We start from the raw sequence: 22,047 nt of genomic DNA on the forward strand, positions 1-22,047 counted from the left end.
AAATAAAAAATTTTTAAAAATTAAAAAAAATAAAAAACAAAATCAAGGAAAGGATGCTTACTATTACTGCAACTATTTAATATTGTTCCAAAAGTGTGACCACTCGTAGACAAATGAGAGGGGAGGAAATTTCATTTTTCCCAGATTACATAACTGTCTCTGTGGAAAACATAGAATTGTTAAGGTGGCTTTACTCATATTAGTGAAGTATTGAAGCCTGGATCTGAGCACTAAATATCAAAACCATAGCTCTTTCAGGATTGGACGACATTTCCAATCCTTACCATTTTGCTCTCATTAAATAAGGACCTGTAACATGCACAGCCTTATGCTTGGCCACAATAAGAGGTCAATGATTGTTAGAGGTTATCATTATTATTTTATGTCAAACAATACACAGCTCTCTCTTCTGTTCCTTTATTCATAAGCAGTTCTTTCAAGTGATGGCCCATACTGCCTTCTAGTCTTAGAATGCCTAGTTAACTTTAGGATTTATATTAACTTTGGTACTCATCAGGACATAAGAGTCCCCAGGACTAAGGGGTATGGGAAAGCACAGCTCTTTCAGTATTTATGGCTGGGACTGGCCACAGTAGAGGCCAAGAGCCTGCAGAGTATTTGACCAGGGGTCGGGGGCCTGGGTGAGAGACTTGGGCAGCAGGCCCTGCTCTTCCTAGAGCAAGCTGATTTCTTTCTTTTCTCCTTTTATATTTCTTCCAGCCTAACAGTTAAGTTACTCCTTCCATTCAACCAGACTATTTCAGTACTCACCTGACTGGACTTCCTACGTAACACTCTTGCTACCCTACAGTGCATTCTCCACAAAGCAGCCAGATCGATCTTCTGAACATGATAAATCATTCATTCAATAACTATTTATTGAGTGAGGCACTGTTCAAGGTGCTAGGGATACAGCAATGAACAAAAGTGCCCTGGAGGAACTTATATTTTAGTGAGAGGAAGAAGGGTAATCAACATAATAAATAAGTAAAATACTTAGTATTTAAGTGGTATACCTTATGGAAAAAATAAAAGCAATAAAATGGAAATAGGGAATATGATGGGTAAGGGAAAAAGTTTGTAATTTTAGATACAATCTTCAGGAAAGGCCTCACTGACAAGGTGACATTGAAGACAAGACTTTAGGGGCCAAGGAGGGTGTCACAGGACTATCAAAGGGAGAGCATCCCAGGCAGAAGGAACCACCAGTGCTGAGAGCCTGTGCAAGGATGAACAAACTTTTTGGATTCACCTACATTGATTACAGTCTTTTAGATTAGTTTTCCTACTGGAAGCAAAGATATGTGCCTGTACTAACCATTAATGAGGCTCATTATGAAGGTGGCATGAAGGTACATGGGGACTCGGTAAGAGCACATAAATTCTCTCCCTTTGTGTGTGCATGTATACACACATATACATTTACTCACACAGAGAGGTAAATCAGATGATACCTGGGGAAGAGCTGAGCACAGCACTTGGTTGCCACTTTCCCCTCTTGGTTTTGGACAGCATAATGAGACTAACTGGCAGTAACATCAAAGAAAATCTAGAAAGAACAAGATCTGGAATTTGCACATCATCATGTTTTCTGAGCTCCGTTCTCTTCCTCCACTTTTCTGTGTCTTTATTTCCTTCTCTCCAACAGGTACCTCTCTGCTCTTGTAAATACATTCAAGTCTCTATCTCAGTAAAAAACAAATCGGAGGCATTCTACATCTGACTTCTTTCAGGTCCTGCCCTTTCTTCCTTTTAACTTTGTTGAAAGGATAGTCTGTACTTAAAAGTCTCTCCTTTTTTGGGGAGGTGGGGGGCGGGGTGGTGGTGGTGGGACTTGCCATATGGCTTGTGGGATCTTAGTTCCCTGACCAGGGATTGAACCTAGGCCCTTGGCAGTGAGAGTGCAGAGTCCTAACCACTAGACCGCCAGGGAATTCCCCATAAAAGTCCTCGTTTACTTCTTTACTCTTCTCCCCAGGCACATGTCCTGCAGCACCAGAGTGCGCCTCCCTGGGTTACAGGCCACTTCCTCTACACTAAGACCAATAGCGTTTCTCATTTCTTACTTGGCACTGTTGCACTCTTCTCTGTTTTTCTCTCTTCCCTTGGCCCAGCTCTCCATAACTCTCTCCTCTCCCTCTGACCACTTTTTCTGTCACTTTTGCTAGAGCATCTTTGGCCCCCAGTCAAATGTTATTCCTCAAGATTCCATCCTTGCTGCTTTGCCCTTCTTATTCGTTCTTCCTGATAATTAAAATATTCATTGATATGAGTGTAATAAATATAATTTTCAAAGCTATAGTTTTACCTGATTACTAAAAATTCTACTTGATGTCATCTAATATTCACTCAACAAAGATATTAAATACCTACTCTCACAGACAACATGCTAGGCAGGGCATATAAATAAAAGTAAGCTCAATCATGACAATTCAGTGAGCCTACATACTAGTGGCTAGATAGATATTCAAAGAGACAAGAGAAATACAGTGTGAAATGTAATCATATGCAAGTGATAAATCTTTAGGATTCAGCCCAATAGAGAAGTTGGAAGGTGGGTAAAAAACTGGGAGAGGAAAATCCAGTATGAGCAATACCTTTGTTTGCCTTTGATGCTTCTAGAAAACCCACCAACATGACAGTGAAAGAATGAAAAAGTCATAAATAAATGCACTAAAATAATCTAGGGAGCAAAATGCTGCAAAAGAAAACCAAAACCAAAACAAAAAACCCCTACCAAAAATATAATTTATATATCCTCATACAGACAAGAGAATTTAATACATGCATTTTAAAAGATTGCTATTAAAAAAGGAGCACTTAGAGATGAGAAGGCTCATAGAAATAAAAAATATGATAGTAGAAATAAATTTTTTCACAGAAGGACTGAAAGAAAGTTTAAAGAAATCTTCACATCTCACATTTTCCCTTCAAACAATGCCATGCAATTTACCACAAGGTCTTTGCACCTGCTGCTCCTTGTGCCCAGAATCTGCTCCCACATGACCATCACTTTGAGTATCTGTTCAGTAGTCACCTTAAAGAAGAGGCCTTCCCTGATCACCCCTATAAAACAACACTCCTGTTAACTGATTACTTCCCTTATGATGCTTTGTTTTTCTACGCAGCACCTGACTCTATGAATAGTCAGTCCCTCCCTTCTTCCTTCCTTTCTTCTCCCTTCTCCTTCCCTGCCTTCTTTCTTGATTAATTTATTGTTTCCCCGACTAGACTATAAACTCCACGTGGAAACTCTGCCTGTTTGGCTCATTGCTCTACACCCAATGTTAGGAACAGGGCCCAGTGCTCAAAAAACATTTGTTTGTTATTTATGTAAGAATACAAATAGCAATAGTAATTGAATCCACAGAAATCTGTAATAAAGTTAATTAAAGCTACCTTAAGCAAGCATTCTATACCTAAAAATTAGCATGAAAAGCATAAGATAATATCCAAAGTTGTACAATATGTAGCAAGAGCCAGAAAAATGTATATATCCTTTGACACAGTGACTCTTCCAGAATCCTGTTCTTTAGAAAGCTTAATGGAAACAAGCAGCGATGGTCACAAGATGATTTTTTTCCTATCAATGTTTTTTTACTGATTTCTTTTATTGCTCTGTACTTAGATAGCCATACACTATCCAGACATCAAAAAATATCTGCCTAACTCTTTAAACAGTGTATGAAAAGAAGTGATCAACACTTTCACATGAGTAGAAAAGATAAAGGTATAAAATGCATTTTTTCAGAGAAAAGTCATGATAACATCTAATAAAGAAATTTCAGTTGTGAGGGGGATTAGTAGGCAGATAACAAAGATTACGAAGCATTAAATGCTTAGAGGAGAATGGGATTAAATAAGTAGTAGATTCAGATTAAAAATTTAGGAATGAGAAAGGAAATACATAAAATGTAAGGTTACTAGTAAAAAGAACAGGACTAAACTCACTCGTCATTTGTTTTTAAATGAAGACTGTATAAAACACCTATATAATTCACAGGAAGAGAAATATTAGTCTCCTTTTAAAAAGCTGACAAATGTTTAAATGAATAATGGAAAGGAAGCTATGGATATAGGTAATGGCCGAGAAGATTCACGAAAGAAAATAAAGAGAATAAAGTAGAGCAGGATAGAAAGACAGGGATTGAAAGTACAGATGAGGGAAATCCCTGGTGGCCCAGTGGTTAGGACTCCACGCTCTCACCGCCAAGGGCCCGGGTTGGATACCTGGTCAGGAAACAAAAACCCAAAAAGCGGGGAAGCAGGGCAAAAAAAAAAAAAAAGAAAGAAAGAAAAAGAACAGAAAGCACAGATGACAGAAGAGGGAATAATAACTGCTGATATTTACTGAATGTTCAGTATGTTCCAGGCAATTTAAAAGAGTCACAAATGTAGTAACTCATTTAATCCTCATAAGATATTACCTCCCACTGAGGTAAGGACACATGCAAGACCTCAGCAGGATGAGTGACATCGACAATGCAGAGGCATTTGAGAAACACACAGCAAATGGTACAGGTCTCAAGAGACCCAGGGACCTCTGTAGTGGTTTCTCCCCAAGGTGACACTCATGGAACAAGTTCTTGCAGCCAGATCCTTACCTGGGGAAATGCACCCTGGATGTTCTTTTGTCATCAGGCTCAGTTCTCAATCCAGCTGAGATATCACATTTGGTTTGGAAAGCTGATGCCCTGCTCGGGAGGAAAAACACTAAATTTGACTTCTGAACTGAGTATAAAAACCACTCCCAGCATATGTCTTATCCCTTCATCTTCAGGGCTTCTGCAACAAAGGAAGGTGTGGCTTCTGAGATTTCCCAGTTTTCCATTCTCTATAGAGAAGGCCTTTCACCTTGAAAGACAGGACACTAAGGAACTACCCTAAAACAATGTCCTGTAGTATCAGGATTTCAAGTCCAAATTCACAAATTTCAGAGGCTGTACAAGATGTCAATAGTGGGAAAGATGGCAATAGGTAGGTTTTGAGTTACAAGGAGAAGTCCTTACCCAGCGAAACCAGGTTACTGTATCACTTTCCCATACAAGTTCCTCTGAGCAGAATTTAGATTGGACCCACTCCTCCCAGGTAAGATCTACAGACACATTCTTGAATGTCACTGATTCCTGAAACTATAAATTTCTACTGAACAAAGGATTATGCCAATAACACCCTCTATGGAAATTAAAAAACAAAAAACAAAAAAACAAGCAGCATTAGAAGGGACAGAAGAGATCTGTGAGAGAAAAATATTATCCTCCAAAAGAAACTAAACACCTGCAACAAAAACCGACATTATCATGAAATAATCAGAGACAAATATACAAAGTGCTCTGACATTTAAGGACAGGAAGAGGAGGTATAAGGAGTCATAGGGAAGGATAGTGAAGGCTGCTCTAGATTAGCACTGGAGAAGAGTAGGTGGTGTTCTGATTGTATCCTATTCACTCCATTGATGAAGGAGGGATTCCCCACCCTAAATAGCACACGGTGACCGAATATATGACACCCAGCACTGGACAGATGAGCCTGACAGGAGTTCATTAGTCACAAGTTGGCCTCACAACCCCATGCCATGCAAGACCACTCGGGGCCTGTACTCAGGAACAGTGAACCGCAGGGGCTGTGGGAGGCAGACTTGGTACTGACAGGAGGCTGAGGTGACCCTTGGTTCCCACGGGAAGATGTGACTGGCTTGTTTGAACACTTTCGTGGGCTGCTAGGGAGGTGAAAACCATTACGTTGAGGATTAGGAGGGGTGTACCTGGCCAGGCTGACAGGGGAGCTAGTTGGGTGTGGAGCCTTTCCCAGTGGGTGGGGGCCTATCCAGATAGAGCAGGGGAACTCACAACGAGGTCTTTGGAGCTCCCTAAGGCTCAGAGTTGTAGAAGCAGCACATGGAATTTTAGGCTTTACAATCACTGGGTGGGAATTCCAGTTAATGCGGGGAAAGCATGTGCAAACAGGATAAATCTAGACTGTGGTTGGTCTATGAGACAACCAACAAAACACCCAGCTGGACATGAAAATGGCATTTCAAATTTAAAAGCCCATTTGAGCTTTGTTTTCTAGCCCTTAGACTAGGAAATAAAACTCTGTAAGCATTCACTATCTGATGCGTATGATGGTTAATTTCATGTGTCAACTTGACTGGGCTAAGGTATGCCCGGAGAGTTGGTAAAGCATTCTTTCTGGGTATTTCTGTGAGAGTTCTCCCATTTGAATCAGTAGACTGAGCAAAGAGGTGAGAGGGCATCATCCAATCTGCTGAGGGCCCAAATAGAACAAAAAGGCTGAGGAAAGGTGGATTTGCTCTCTCTGCTTGAGGTGAGATAGCCATTTTCTCCTGCCCTTAGACATAAATGCTCCTACCTCTTGAGCCTTCAGACTCAGACCAGGACTTACCACCATTGGTCCCTGGATCTCAGGCCTCCGCGTTTGGAGTGGGATTGCAGCACTGGCTTTCCTGAGCCCTACGAGTGTAGATGGCAGATCATGGGGACTCTTTGTCCTGCATAATTGTGTGAGCCAATTCCTCATAATCTCTTTCTGTATATCTACATATATCCTATTGGTTCTGTTTCTCTGGAGAACCCTAACTAATACAAGGAGGGAACACTAACTGAGTGGCAGTTACCATACATGATAACTCACATTATACTCAGTTCTGTACTAATAGGAGGTTCGTATGCCTCAGCTCATTTAATCCAAAGGACAACCTGCTAAAGTGACAGAATTAAAGTCATCATTTTACAGATGAGGAATCTGACGAACAAAAAGGTTAAATAACCTCTCCAAGATCATAGAGCTTGAACCCAAGGCCATTCAACTCCTCATGTTGTGAGGAGAAGGCCAAGAAAAGACCCTAGCAATCCTCAGCAAGAGGAAGAGCGAGAGAAAGACAGAAAGGGAGATGGAAGGAGACTCAGGATTGAAGCTCAGGAGAAAGAGGGTTTCAAAGAGGAGGGACTAGTCAACACTATCAGAAGCTGGGTGGGTCAAACAGAATGATGATTGAAAAGAATCTGCTGATTCGAAAATTAGCTAATTTCAGAAGAGTCATGAAGGAAGAAGTCAGCTTACAGTGGAGAAGATAAGGAAGATAGGATCAGGAATCAGAAGCAGCCAGATGAAATTACTTCAAACTTTTTGTGAAGATGAGAGATAACACTGTATGAAAAGAAGTAAGGAATAAGTCGTGTAAATAAAGCAATGGAAAAGGTTTTCCTTTAAGGACAGAGAGCACTGTAATATGTGAATAGGCAAAGGGGAGAAAGTTAGTGGAAAGAAAAGGACTGGAGAGACCAGAGATGGAATGAAACCAATTTCCAAGCAAGTTGTGTATTTTACATCCTACTGGCTATGAACTCCAGAAGAAAGTGTCAACCCTGAGGCACAGAATTTATCATATATCTTTCTACCTCATTATTTTCTCCTAATACTTTTAAATCAGTATATCAAAATAACAAAAATATGTTAAAAATCACTGACAAATAGTGTCAAGAAAAGTAAAAGTAGCTACTAGCAGGATATAAATACATGGCAGAATTTTCATTTTATGAAAGGAAGAAAAGGAAACAAGAAAAATCATCAGTTCAAAAATTTAAAGCAAGGAGAAGGAAACAAGAAAGCATAATAAGGACAAATCATTAAATAACCAGAGAAAGACTTGATACATGCATAACAACAAATGTAAATGGGTTGACTTTGTCTATTAATAGACAAAAACTGTAAAATTGGTTTAAAACACAATTATATGGCACATACAAGAGATACACCTAAAACACAAACCAAAAAATTGTTAAAAAGGGGTGGTGATAGAGACGAGATATAGCAGACAAAAGCAAACAAACAAAAAGGCATGGAGGAGACCATATCAATATCAAATAAGGTAGAATATATGTGGAAACAAAACATAAGCCCCTTCTTTCTGAAAAACAACAGAGCAGAAATATGACACTCTTTCCAAAAATTACTCTACTTTCAATAAATTAATTACAAGGCAATCGCCTTTTTAGCTGAACATATTGGGCAAAATTAAAAGCCCAAACTCAGACTCCTATGGGCTATATGCTGGTCTTCCCCACTTCCCTAGATTCTTCTATTCCCTAGATTCCCTTAAGTGCAGAACCTACCCACCCCCAACCTCCAGCCCTCGTGCTGCAGAGCTTGTCCCTACTATGTAACGTACTATGGAGCCCTGGGTAGATTAGTACAGAAAGGCATTTTAAAAGGCTGAAGTGAAACTTAACTGTATCGTTCATAAAATGTATTTGTTGTTAATCCCTTAAAATGTTTTCTGCCTTTCTCCTTTCCACTTATTATGCGTTTTTTCTCCCCAGCACTACATTAAGCATGGGGTAACTCAGGGTGTTTGAAATAAGCAGCTTCATGGGTTTATCTCCTTTATGCAGAGGTTTTCTTAAACCTGAAACACAGGCTTTTTTGATATTGTTATTCTTTAAAAAGATGAATTATCAAATGGAATAAATAGGGATATTTTAATAATGAAAGTATACTTTATAAAGAAGATACAATAGTGATGAAGTTTTAGGCACCACAACAGCAAAGTGTCTTCAAATATAATTCTTAGCAACCCAATTTCTTCTTTTTTTTTTAACAAAGCCACAATCATGGATAAATCCCAATCACAGTGCAACAAAAATGAAACACCTCAGAATATACTTACTAGGAATAAGCAAGAGCCTCATGATCAAAGTTAACAAAATCCATAATGAAAGATCCAAATAAAATGAAGGGTAATTTTTTTACTCAGTAGGAAGAATAAACATTGTAAATATGGTAATCTTCCTCAAACTGATACAGATTTAATGAATCCAAATCCAAATTGCATATTTTTTCTTTTTAACTGTTTCTGTTAGAACTTGATTATAGTTAACAAAATTTGACCCTAAGGATAAATGTATAAGAACAGTACAGTAACCAAAATTTTGAAAAGAAAAACAAGGGGGGGTGGATTTTCTTTATAAAATAACAAAATAAATTCTAAAACAAATAGTGTGTTACTATAGTAGAAATAGAGCAATAGAACAGAATCCAGAAAAATAAACTCATGCATGTATGTATGTGTGTGAATATATTATATGTGCACATCTTATATACATATATAAATTTAGTATATTTTAAAGGTAGCATTTCAAATCAATGGATAATAAGCAGATTATTCAATAGATTATTTCAACAGATTTACAACAGTTTGAATGCCATCTCCTCAAAGGTGCCCCGTCACACTCAGCCAGGCCACCCTGCTGCGTGGCCATCACAGCACGTAACTTCGTCCTCAGCAGTATTTCTTCTTCACTGCTGCCTCCTCTTTCTAGAAGAGAAGATCCAGGAGGAAGGGGTGTTACCTGTTTCATTCACTGCTACCTTCCTAGAACTCAGAACGCTGCTTAGCACATGGTAGGGAGGTGCTAAAAATCTGTTAAATGAAAGGATGGATGATGAAATGCCTCACCACACCATGTTAAATGAAGTTAGAATACAACCTCACATATATAGCTCAAGAATCTAAATTTAAAATGATAAAACTAATAAAAAATGTAGAAAAGTATTTCTATAACCTTAGGGTACAGAAAGCCTTTCACAGCAACGATCCCAAAGCCAAACAAGGGAAAAGGAAAGTTAACTGCATAGGACTTCAAAACTTATTTGTAGAAGATTATAAAAAATTTTAGAAGAAAAATGACAGAGAACAAGAATGACAATTTATGGGAAAGGACTAATATCCACATTATATAAAAGGCTTCTTTTATATATAAACAACTCACTATAAAAAGGGGCAAAGGATATAAAAAGCTATCTTAAAGGCTAGAAGAATGTACATCCATAGTTATTTTTGAGGATTTGAGACCTAGAAATATATCTTATGGCCTTAATTTCTTTTTAGAACTATATGCCTAATATTTATATTCAGAAAAGGAAGATAAAATTTAAAGGCAAACACAAGTCATACTCGGGCAATTCACAGGCACATCACTGGCCAATGTAGGAAAGATGAAAATATTAGTAAAGATGACAAAAGGAATACAGCTCTAATGCTGCACTGATACCTCCTAAATCAATCACTATACTCTTCGAAAGTGTCAAAAGTCAAAGACAAAGACTGAGAACTGTTCCAGGTTAAGAGAGACTAAGGAGACAGGACAGCTAAATGCCAGATGTGATCTGGATTAGTTCCTGGACCAGATAAAGGACATTTGTGGCAAATTAAGAGTAAGGTCTGTAGATTAGTTAACAGTAGTGTATCAGAGTAAGTTTCCTCATTTTGATAATTATATTTTGGCTATGTAAAACAGGGTCCTTTGCTCAGCAAATGCCTTTTGGCTAAACTATTAAATATTTGTCAAGTTAATAATAGCCAATATATTCTCCACTGCATTCCCTGGGTGGGGCTCAGCACAGCCCTTACACTATATATATTTTTACTGCAGGCCTCAATCTATCACCATTCCCACCCTCTGACACTATGACAGCCCTTTTGCTGGTGGGTCATGCCCCTCTCCCAGGAATGACCTTGCTTTGCTTATGCCTGAGTGAAAAATAAACATGTACCTTTTTCTACAAAGAAAAAACCAGGGTCCTTATTTTTAGGAAACACATACTGAAGTATTCAGAAATCAAACCAGTGGTTGCCTGGGATGGGGATCGTGGACAGGAAGGGTATGGATACTTTCTGGGGTGATAAAAATGTTCCATAGCTTGACTGGGGTGGTGATGATGATGGTGCATAAATTTGTCAAAACTCAATGAATTATATGCTTTAAGTGGGTTATTTTATGTAAATTATACCTGAAAAATAAAGCTGATTTAAAAATTTAGTTAGTGCTATTTTAACTAAATAAAATAAAATCAAGGCTATTGACAACCATACCACAACCTACATCAACCAAAATCTTCTGAGTGCTCCCCCCTTAAAGCTTCCCCTCTTCCAGAAACTCCCTCTCTCTGATACCTATTTTTGTGAGTTATGTTGCCTTTTAAAACTAAGCTTGATAACACTGAGAAGAGAAAGTAGTACAAATAGAAATCACAACAGTTGGACTTCCCTGGTGGTACAATGGTTAAGAATCCACCTGCCAATGCAGGCGACACAGGTTCAAGCCCTGGTCTGGGAAGATTCCACATGTCACAGAGCAACTAAGCCCGTGTGCCACAACTACTGAGCCTGTGCGCCTAAAGCCTGTGCTCCTCAACAAGAGAAGCCACTGTAATGAGAAGCCCACACACCACAATGAAGAGTAGCCCCTGCTCACAACTAGAGAAAAGCCCGCGCGCAGCAACGAAGACCCAATGCAGCCAAAAATAAATAAATAAATAAATTTAAAAAAAAATCACAACAGTTAGTGCTTGTCTTCATGAAGCCTTTAAACTGGTTCCTCTTGTAAATAACCAAGTGACATATTTAAGAGAATCCTAACATATGATCTTATGAATAAAGAAAAACCACAAGTCCTTTGGGATGGCAGACAAAGTTAAGTAAACCTAACCCTACAAACAAAAACAAAAACAACCCAAGAACTTGAGGTTTCCTGGGTAAAGTGCCCCGATGTCTTATTTCCTTTTCCAGAGAAGGAACAACTCCAGGTTCTAGCAAAAACTAGCAGGTTCCATTTTCAAGCAATCTCACAGGGCAAAAAAAGCCTAGACTCCTTACTCACTTTTTTTCCTCTATGATTTCCTCTAGCTGACAGACACTGCTTCTTCGTTTTTTTTTTTTTTTTTGGTTATGCGGGGTCTTTGCTGCAGCATGCGGGTTTTCTCTAGTTGCGGTGAGTGGGGTGCGGGTTTCTCATCACAGTGGCTTCTCTTGTTGCGGAGCACGGGCTCTAGGCATGTGGGCTTCAGTAGTTGCAGCAGGCAGGCTCAGAAGTTGTGGTGCTCGGGTTCGGTAGTTGTGGCTCACGGGCTCTAGAAGGTAGGCTCAGTAGTTGTGGTGCACAGGCTTAGTTGCTCCGCAGCATGTGGGATCTTCCTGGACAAGGGATTGAAACCGTGTCCCCCGCATTGGCAGGCAGATTCTCAACCACTGCGCCACCAAGGAGGTCCAACACTTCTTCTTAGAAAAGCTCTTATCATGCCAACTCCCTTATTTAAATTCCTCTGACTCCTCCTCTACTCCCATGCCTACCACCCCACCAAACACACAAACTCCTCCTTCCTGGTACTTGACCCCAAACTGTATCTGATTCCCTCTCCCTTCCAGTCCCTTCTACCTTCGCTCCACCTCTAAAACTTGTCACCTACAAATTGGCACTTGCCATCTACCCCTACAAGGATCAAATTATGAGCCACTACAGCTGCTGACTTTCAACATCCCCTGAAAGGAGTTCAGGGTGGAGATCAGCACTCTGCTCTGGGAAAAACTGTTAGTACAGGTCTTCAGATAGTTAGATATTTTCAAGAGACAATTTTATGAGCCCAATTCTTATATCTCCTCACAGAGGAGATATAAGAAAAGCACTAAAATCCTTCATGGTGACGTCTGCTCCTTGTGACTAGCAGTAACCTTCACGAGACTAGCAGAAACCTTCTACAAAAAAAAAATATGTGCTTGATTGCATGCACCTCCCCCACCTCACCAAAATCACATATATACTGACCTTCCCCCCTGCTTCTTTGGAGCAGTTTCTCAGAGCTATCTGAAATGCTGTCTCCCAGGCTATAGTCCTCAATTTGCCCCAAATAAAACTTAACTCACAACCCTCATGTTGTGCATTTTTTTTTCAGTCGATAAACTCTAAAACACCAAGTTAGTGGCTGGAATAATGCTAAGAATGCCTACCGCTGAGCTAGTACCTTCAACATTTCAGGAACCAAAGCTGGGCTCTTTTTACTTACATTACTTATTTCATTTAATAATACCTACTTCATAAGTTTGTTGAAAGTTCAAATGAAATAAGTCCGGTGAAATTCTTATCAATGTCAAGTATGTGGCAAACACTCAGTTAATGCTGTTATTTCTATCATCACATGAGGAACAGATGCTTCAAGGGAAGTCAAGTCACTCGCCCAAGACACTGCAGCTATTAAATGGTAGTCGGAATTTAAACTTGGGACACTCTGACTCCATTACAGCAAATCCTCTCCAGGTATCCCTACCCAACCCTACTTCTGGTCACCACACTGATCTTCTCTCTTTCCAGGTCTTGGAACACTGACAATGTGGGTACTTAGCCATACTTGTTCTTATTATCATATACATGTACAATCATCATGACTGTTCCTTGTAGAGATGTGACCTCTTTTATGTTCCCTGAAAGTCCATAGCCCTATAAGCACCAGGACCATCTCTCACATGATTTTTGTTCCTTTTCTGACACTTGGACAATACCAACAGCTCAGCAGGCCAAGGCATCCTGCTGAATAAGGAACTGGAAGCTGAGAACCTAGCTGAGGGATGCTGAGGGGGAGTTTTGTGGAAAACATCCAACATTCAGAGATCTCAATGGCCCTGTTTTCTGTGGTGAGGCCCACCTACAGTACAGGAACAAGGAGTAAGGGAGAAGTTTAAGAGAGAAAAATGAGCTCACCTGAACTCCCAATAGTAGAGGCCCAGCAGCCATTGCCTTCTCCTTCCTTCCTGTGGTGTCCTTCCCAGGGGGTGGGCAGGATCAGAGGAGGCAGAGCTGAGGGAAGGAAAAGATGTGAGAAACAAGACTCCGTCAACAACAAAAAATATTGAGAAATGGAATACTGCTTGCCATATCAGTAAACAAAGGATGTCACAGTCATCAGCGATTGCAGCCACCACCAGTGAGCTGGTGAGCCCTGAGGGAACTTAGAAAGGAAAGAGAATACCTGTCGTCTAGCAGCCATCAGACTGCAGCCACTCCCCACAGTAAGCCCTGAGGAAACTCAGGATGTGAAAACACAGGATACTGGCCCCAGATAGCTGAGGTACGTATCAAAGGAATGATTTCAGTGAACCCAGACTCTTACATCTTACCATACATAGAAAAGTGCTAAATTCCTCAACTTGAGGTATCTGGTTTTCTTTAATTAACCATAATCTTCTGACATTCAGACTACCTGCCCTTTGTTGCAAAACTCCTATATATCCTGCCCCCCCAGCCCCCACCCACCCCTTGCCTCCTTGGGGCAGTTCTCTCAGGGTTACTTGAGATGCTGCCTCCTGGGCTTGAAGTCCTAAAAATTCCTGCCGAATATAACATAACTCTCAACTTTTAGGTTGTGAATATCTTTTCTCATCGACAATATAATACCTACAGATAAGCCAAATAAGAAGTGTATAGTATTAATGTAGAGAAAACTATACTTTTTATTTATTAAGCTTATTTAGATATATAAAGTAAGCCCAACAGAGAGAGACATACCATACTCCTGGATAGGATGTCACTGTATCCTAAGTTGTCACTTCTTTGAAATTAATTTATAAACTTTAACATATTCCCAACCAAGTTACAGCTAAATAATAATCTTGTAAAGTTAATTATGGAAAAAATGATTTTTTTAAAAAAGTTAATTGTGTTGTATAACAATGGATGTGATAACTTGCCCTCCAGATATTATAAAGCTATGATAATTAGAACATAGTGTTACTGTATAGTGTCACTCATTCACCAGATATCTTATTGACCACCTACTGTGTACCAGGCACCATTCTTAGGGCAAGGGATGAATACAGCTGTAAACAAAATAGATAAACTCTCTACCCTCGCGGATGTTATAGTCTACCAGGGAAAAGGGTGAATAGAACAAATTAAAATCCTACCAACACAATCAGTTCAGAAAAAAAATTTATATATAAGAATTCAGGATATGAAAAAAGTGACATTTCACATCAATGAAGAAAGGATGAATGATTCAGTAACTTGGAACAAGGACTTACCATTTGGAAAAGAATAAAAATTTACGTATAAAGTGAAACTAAAGTACTACAAGAAAATGAAGATGAACATTTTGTGACATGGAATAGAAGACCCTCCAACAATGATGTCAAAGACCCAAACATGAAGGGAAGGTTTGCACATCTGAACACATGAAAATGTAACATTTCTGCATAGAAATTGGAAATATACTTGTGTATCAGACACAATTTAAAAACAATGCAAACTGCATAAAAATATTCACTAGTTTTCAATAAGCAAATCTAAACAACCCTATTGTTTGCACCTCTCAGAAAGTTAGAGAATAGTAACACTCAGACTTGCTGTGGGTCAATCAGGCACCCTTACCTTGCAATGTTTATAAACTACTACTTTTCTAGAGAAAATAGGACAGGAGGTATCAAAAGCCTTACAGTATGATCTAGAAATTTCCCTTGAAGAGATTTATAGAATGAGACAAGAATGCAAAGATATATGTAGCCAGATGGCCTATACTGTTTATAATACTAAACAAACAAAAAACCCCACAACAGCCCTGAGAAAGAAAACAAAGGCCTAAAGAGAGGATTAAATATGGCACAGACATACTTTTCCTCATGTTCATTAACAAGCAGACTTAGCTGTTCTTAAAAATTGGTATAAGTAGATAGTTTCAAAACTTACAAAAGTTTATTCTGCATCTTAAGTGGTACTACACAGATAAAAATATTTATTAAAAAATCACGGAGCTTAAGACTTGTGCACTCATTTTTGAAGTAAATGGAGAAAAGAATACTAATATCCATATATTTGCTTAAAAACAAAGCGTTTCTGTGTTTATATACATGCCGACATGCAGATTCTGACAGTTTTCAAATGATTTTTTCCTTTTTGCTCCTCTGAATCTTCTAGTTGTCCTACAGTGAACTTTTTTTTTTGGTAAGAGAAAAACTGTTTTAAATAAATAAATAAAGGAAGAAAAGAAAGAAAAGGATTCCCTGAAGCAGAAATCTGCACAGGGTTGGCCTCCCCATTCTTACAGAGAGATGAGTTAAGGGGAGCCCACGCCATCACCCTTAGGAATCGGAAATCACTGAGGGCGGTCCCCGAGATGCGGTTTACACAAAGGGCAGGTGCTGGAGCCCGGAGACCCGCACCCTGGTCCAGCATCCCCCGAGACTTTCGAGGTTGGTCCAGGGGACAGCCCGCGACGGGGAGGAACCCAGGGTCCGAGAGACTTCCAGAGCCTTCGGTCCCTCACTTGCCCCTGGGACCCGGGGCCGCCGCGTCGGGTCCCCTGCCCTCGCCACTCGGGGGACAGGTGGTGGAAGGACCGCGTCCGGCGCCTCAGCTCTCGGTGTTCCCAACCCGGCTGGGCCCCCGGGGCGAGAGGAGGAACATCTGGAACTAGAAGCCCGGCGCTCCGCAGGGTCCGAGAGGTCGCGGCCCATCTGCAGCCCGCCCCGCCCCGCCCCTAAGGGGCCTGCCCGGCTGTACTGGACTCCTCCCGCCAGGCCCTCCGGCGCCCTCCAGACCCGGTGCCTCCCGCCGTGGCCCCGCACTCACCCTCTCCCAGCAGGAGCCAGAGCAACCAGCGGACCAATGCCGCCCCTCCCAGCATCTCCACCCCGGGGAGCCGGACTACATTTCCCACAAAGCTGCGGGGGCGCGGCGCGGGCGTCAGGAGTGCGCAGGCGCGGGCCTCGGATGGTGGGGGGAGGGGCGGTTCCAGCGGGACGGAAGATGGTGGCTTCCCGAATGGCTACCTCATTTTGGTGGGGTTGTGGCTTGCCAAGCCAGGAGTTGACTGCGCGGTAACCTTACCCCGGCAACCCTAAAGAAGCCTCTCATTAGAACCTGTGGGTTCCTAACCCATGGGTAGGGAAGAAGGGGCAGACAGCCTTGGCTAAGCCTCACTTTCCTCCTCTGAAATAAAGGGAGCCTAGAGGAGTCCCTTGCAAAGTTGTCAGAAGACTGAGTAGATGTGGTAGTTAACATACCAGATGCAGAGTGAGCACTCCATGAATGGTGGCTACTGTACCTCCTTTCCTAGCTCAGTGTCAGGTGCTGCCGTATTTGCTTCAGAATTATCACTGTATAGAATGCAGACAAGGGCTTCGCTGGTGGAGCAGTGGTTAAGAATCCACCTGCCAATGCAGGGCACACAGGTTCGAGCCCTGGTCCGGGAAGATCCCACATGCGGCAGAGCAACTAAGCCCGTGTGCCATAACTACTGACCCTGCGTGCTGCAACTACTGAAGCCCATGCGTCTAGAGCCTGTGCTCTGCAGCAAGAGAAGCCACTGCAATGAGAAGCCTGAGCACCACAACAAAGAGTAGCCGCCTGATCACCGCAAACTAGAGAAAGCCTGTGCGCAGCAAAGAAGGCCCAATGAAGCCAAAAATAAATTAATTTTTTTAAAAAAAGGAATGCAGACAAAATCTCTAATTAAATGTGTGGCCAGAGCTGTCAGTTACAGCTGGGTCTGCCGCTGGAATTTGGAGAAGTACATGACATTTGGGGCAGATCTATGTGGTAGCTTAGATTGTAATATTTGTTTTTCTAAAAATAACCGGTAGCTTCATCTGCCTCTTTCTATTGATGTGACAAAGACTCCACCTTTGACTAAACTTTAGGAAGGTTCCTATGAGACTTCTTTTCTACTAGGTCTCCTCCTTGAGCCCTGTCCTTGGCTTGTGGAGCCCAGTTTTAGCAAGAATACTGCTAAGTCAGTTTAGGTAGAATCCCGCATTATTAATATCTGATCAAATTCCTCATCCCCTACTCTTGATGTCTAAGTCCTTGGCCAGCCTTTGGCAAGGATCCCCCCAAATTTGCTGTTTCCTTTTTAGTAATTTTCCATCCACTGACCCCCTTTACCCTGCTTGTTGGAGCTGTAAATCCCCAGCTGTCTTTGCTCTACTGGGAGTTGAGTTCAGTTTTACTGAAGCCCCTATTGCAATAGTACTGAATAAAATATGTCTTTACTCTGTTAAACTAGTGTCCAACTCTGTTTCTTTTTGAGAGATGTTTGAACTATTTCAAAATATTGAAAAACATGAAAATCTTCACAGTTCATTTAATGAAGTGAAGGTAACCCAGATAGCAACAAACAAACAAAGTAAAAATCTACCACTGTATTTTTCGATTCAAATACCTTGAATCAGACAGTTGTTCCAGGACTACAAGGTCATTCGTACATCAGAAACTGCATGAACATATTCATCATGGTTTGGTGGAGAAATGGCCCTTGATAAAATTCACAACATAAGAGTGTGCAATTTCCCAACAAGTAGGCAGAGAATGTAGAATAGGGAGAGGGAGAAGCACCAAAAGAAACCAACACCCCCCCACAACGCAACAACCCACAAACATAAAAACTCAGGTAAATAAAAAATATGCAAGAAGATGATAGCAATGATGCCAAGTCTATTAGTAATCACTACACATGCACATGAACCGAACTTTCCAATTGAAAGAAAAATACTGGCAGACTACATTTTTATAAATCTAAGCTATATGCTAAAACATAAGGATACACAAACCTTGAAAGTGGAAAACTGGCAAAAGATATACCTGGCAAATATTAACCCCAGAAAGTTAATGTAGCTACTAACACACACACACACACACACACACACACACACACACACATTAAAGCAAAAAATATTGCTAGAGGTGGAAAAGGTAATTACATAACAATAAAAGTTAATTCACCAAGAAAAGAAAATATTCATAAACTTTTATGTATTTAATAATGGAGTTTCAAAATATATAAAGCAAAAATTGACAGAACTGACAAATCTACTGAGTTATTTTTAAACTATTTTTCTCAGAAATTGACAGAAAATCTCACCCAAAAAATCACTAAAGATATAGAATATCTGAAGAGCAAAATTAACAAGTTTTACTTAATGGACAAAAACATAGAATATTGCATCCCCAAATTAATGAAAATAAGTTTTAATCATATGGTTATAAAAAATGACCTTATGCTAGGTTATAAAAGTAGTCTCAACACATTTCAAAGAACTGGTATCATAAGTACCACATTCTTTGACAACAATACAATTAGACATTTTTAAAAGTACCGGAAAAGTTTTTAAAATTTAGGTAAATGGAATATTTAGAGATTACGCTGGTCACACTCTAATCAGGCTCCTCTGAGCTCTTTTTCAACTAGGCCTCAAGAGTTGGTTTCTCATTTTTGTTTCTGCATTGTCAAATTTTAGCAAGAATACTACTAAATCAGTTTAGCCAGAATACCCCATCCTCCATATCTTATCACTCTTGATATCTGGTAATTCCTCCTCCACCATGCCTCAGGTGATGTCTGTTTTCAGCAAGTATTCTGTTAGTTTGGTTCCCCCCCTCACCCCTGATGTTTCCTCTTAGTAATTATCTATTCTCTGACCACTCCCACCTGGCTCACTGGCTATAAATTCCTACTTGCTTATGCTGTATTTGGAATTGATCCCAGTCCCTCTTCCCAACTGCAAGATTCCATTGCAGTGGTCCCTATACCCAATCACAATGGCCCCCCTTGAATAAACTCTGCCTTACTGTTCTTTAACAAATATCATGAACAATTTTTTTTAACAGGTAGGATAATACTTTTTTCTCTAACAATATATCAAATTTTGTTCCCTTCCAAAACCTACTAAAGCCAAAATTAAGGTATTATTTGAAAAGTTAACTCACAAGTTCAGGAAAAATCAGGCAAGGACACACCAGCAACATTTTGGACCTGAAAAGTAGACGGATGTTATTTTCTTGGCAAACCTGAAAAATGCCAAATCCCCAGACAGCTATAAAAAAAGCTGAAAGCCAGTTTGACTTTATATCTCAGAAACCTCAAACAGGAGTGGTAATACCAGATACTTCTGGAAGTGGGACTGAAGGTGGAGGCTAAAACAAAAAAAAGATAAAGAGGGCAAGGAGAAAACTCTTTGAGGCAAATCTTTAGATCTCCTTTCCCAATCAACATTACAGTCAATTTCCCCTGCCCCGCCAAGTAGACATCTGGATAGTTAGTCTCTGGAAGGGGGAATTGGGAAGAGGGAAGTAAGACAGAGGCCAGCCATGTGGCAAGCGGTTGAAGCTTTAAAGAAAGCTGGTCAGTGCGTAAGTCTCAGGAATTTAAAGTAGCCTTGGGGAACACCTGAGAAAGCTGATGCATGGTTTACAGAACTCTCTATTTTCCTTTATTTAATTTTATTTTTTAATAAACTTTTTTAAAATGGAAGTATAATATACAGACTGACAACTCTTAAGTTATGTGAAAGACTGTGAAATGGACCAAAAGGATTATTTGGTGTCTGCAGGAGAAAACTATGTGTCTAGAGCATGCCCTTCCAGGTTATCTGATTCTATAAGGTATGAACATTTCATTATCTTTGAGCTATTTTAAAAGTTTGTAAGTTTAAATATCAGTAGACAGCTGAAAACAATACAAATTATTCTTTTCTGTACACTGGCAAATAAATTGTCTGGTGGAGCGACAACTGATTTCCCTCCAGCCCCCCGCCCCCCCCCCACACAAAAACCAGTTCTGTATCTGTTTATAAATTCATTTCACGTCTTTTGCACCATTTGTAACTTTTTGTTTGTTCCCTCACTAGTTAACTTAAAATCTGTTCATTTTATACCTATATGACAGTCATAATTTTACCTTAAAGAAAGAAGCCCTATTCTTTAATAGCATACTGCTTAATGGGCCATCACAAGTTAACACTGCTATATAACTGTAACCAAGCAGGACCCTATGGGACCTTCCTGGGACAGACCCCTCCCCTATATCCTCTGCTGTAGCTCCTCTCTGAAGTACCTATATAGTAGTATCTGATGCACATTTCCTGAGTTGTTTTGCAAATGCTAAAACCCCTCCAAATGGAAGAAATTAACTACCTGATGACCATGAGCATGTTGCCACCAGGCCTACTGGTGGCTGAGGATTGGTAACGTTAACCCCAGTGATACCACCCTGTTACCTCACCATCAACCAATCAGAAAATTGTGCATGAACCGATCACAGACCTGGGACTCCTCCTCCCTCACCTTGCCTTTAAAAATGTTTTGCTGAAACCCATCCGGGAGTTTGGGCTTTTTGAGCACTAGCTGTCCCAGACTCCTTGTTTGGTGCCTTACAGTAGACGCCGCACTTTCCTTCACCACAACCCAGTAGGGTAGCTTGGTTTACTGCCTGCAGGCCAGCAGACCAAAGTTTGATTCCATAACACAACCACCACCCAGCTATATAACTGCCATCCAGGGAAATAGAATGTTTTCAGTACTCCAAATACTCCCCTCATGCCCTCCCAACAACTACCTCATCCCTTCTACCCAAAGGTAACTGTTACTAGACACTATTGGTCCCTCCTTGGGGTGCATAGCCAATGAACACACCAAGTACTTTCCATTAAAACAGAGGCATTTATTACTTTTGACAAGTAAGTAGACAGGGACATAACTCTCCATGAACAGCTGGACAGGGGAAGTTTTAAGCCTGGGGGTATCACACATATTCATGAAAGGGTAGGCATGATCATTATAATGAGACAAAGGTTACGCTAGGTTGCCAAAAACTGCAAGCAAGCAGGTTCTTGGTTGGTTGTTAGCACTGTGGTATCTTGACTGGAATGCACTGTAACCTTTTTGGAACATGGTGTGTTTCTGCCATTTAACTGATAGTTTCTGCAAAACAAATCACACTCTGGTTTAACTCTATCCTTTCCCTACTGCTGCCTAGCTAACATGACCACTATCTTGACTCCTAACACTGTAGATTATTTTTGCATTTTAAAAACTTTAAATAACTACAGTATACAGTATATATTCTCTTGTGTCTGGCTTCTTTCATTCAACATTATATTTGGAGATAAACTCATATTGTTGTATATTGCAGCCCATTACTCTGTTATGTGAATACATCATAATTTATTTATCCCTTCAAACATTTGGGTTGGTTCCAGTTGTTGGATATTAAGAAGAATGCCGCTATGAATATTCTTTCATTTGCCTTTTCGTGTATATATATAAAAAAAATAAAACTTGATCCTTTCCTTATCTCATTCACAAACTTAATAGTGTTGTTGAACCCTAGTTAGTGTGCTCAAAACACAATGAGCCCAAACCAGAACATCGGAGTTTGGAGCAGAGAAAGGTTTACTGTAAGGGCCAAGCAAGGAGAACAAGTGAC

General features: G+C 40.3%; 1 protein-coding gene across 1 annotated transcript in view; it reads right to left on the minus strand.

Moving 5' to 3' along the window:
• ZFP2 (ZFP2 zinc finger protein) overlaps nt 1–22,047 on the minus strand; it is a 65,942-nt gene that overhangs the window by 34,182 nt on the left and 9,713 nt on the right. Inside the window, exons 2-3 of the mRNA XM_027096461.1 lie at nt 13,554–13,649; nt 4,605–4,694 (exon numbers count right to left, since the gene is read on the minus strand). The gene's annotated coding sequence lies outside the window, so the exon portion shown is untranslated. The remainder of the gene's footprint in view (nt 1–4,604; nt 4,695–13,553; nt 13,650–22,047) is intronic.

The sequence above is a fragment of the Aethalodelphis obliquidens genome, unplaced genomic scaffold (assembly GCF_003676395.1).
Source record: "Aethalodelphis obliquidens isolate GAN/ISIS:26980383/991018 unplaced genomic scaffold, ASM367639v1 scaffold102, whole genome shotgun sequence".
Taxonomy (NCBI): Eukaryota; Metazoa; Chordata; class Mammalia; order Artiodactyla; family Delphinidae; genus Aethalodelphis; species Aethalodelphis obliquidens.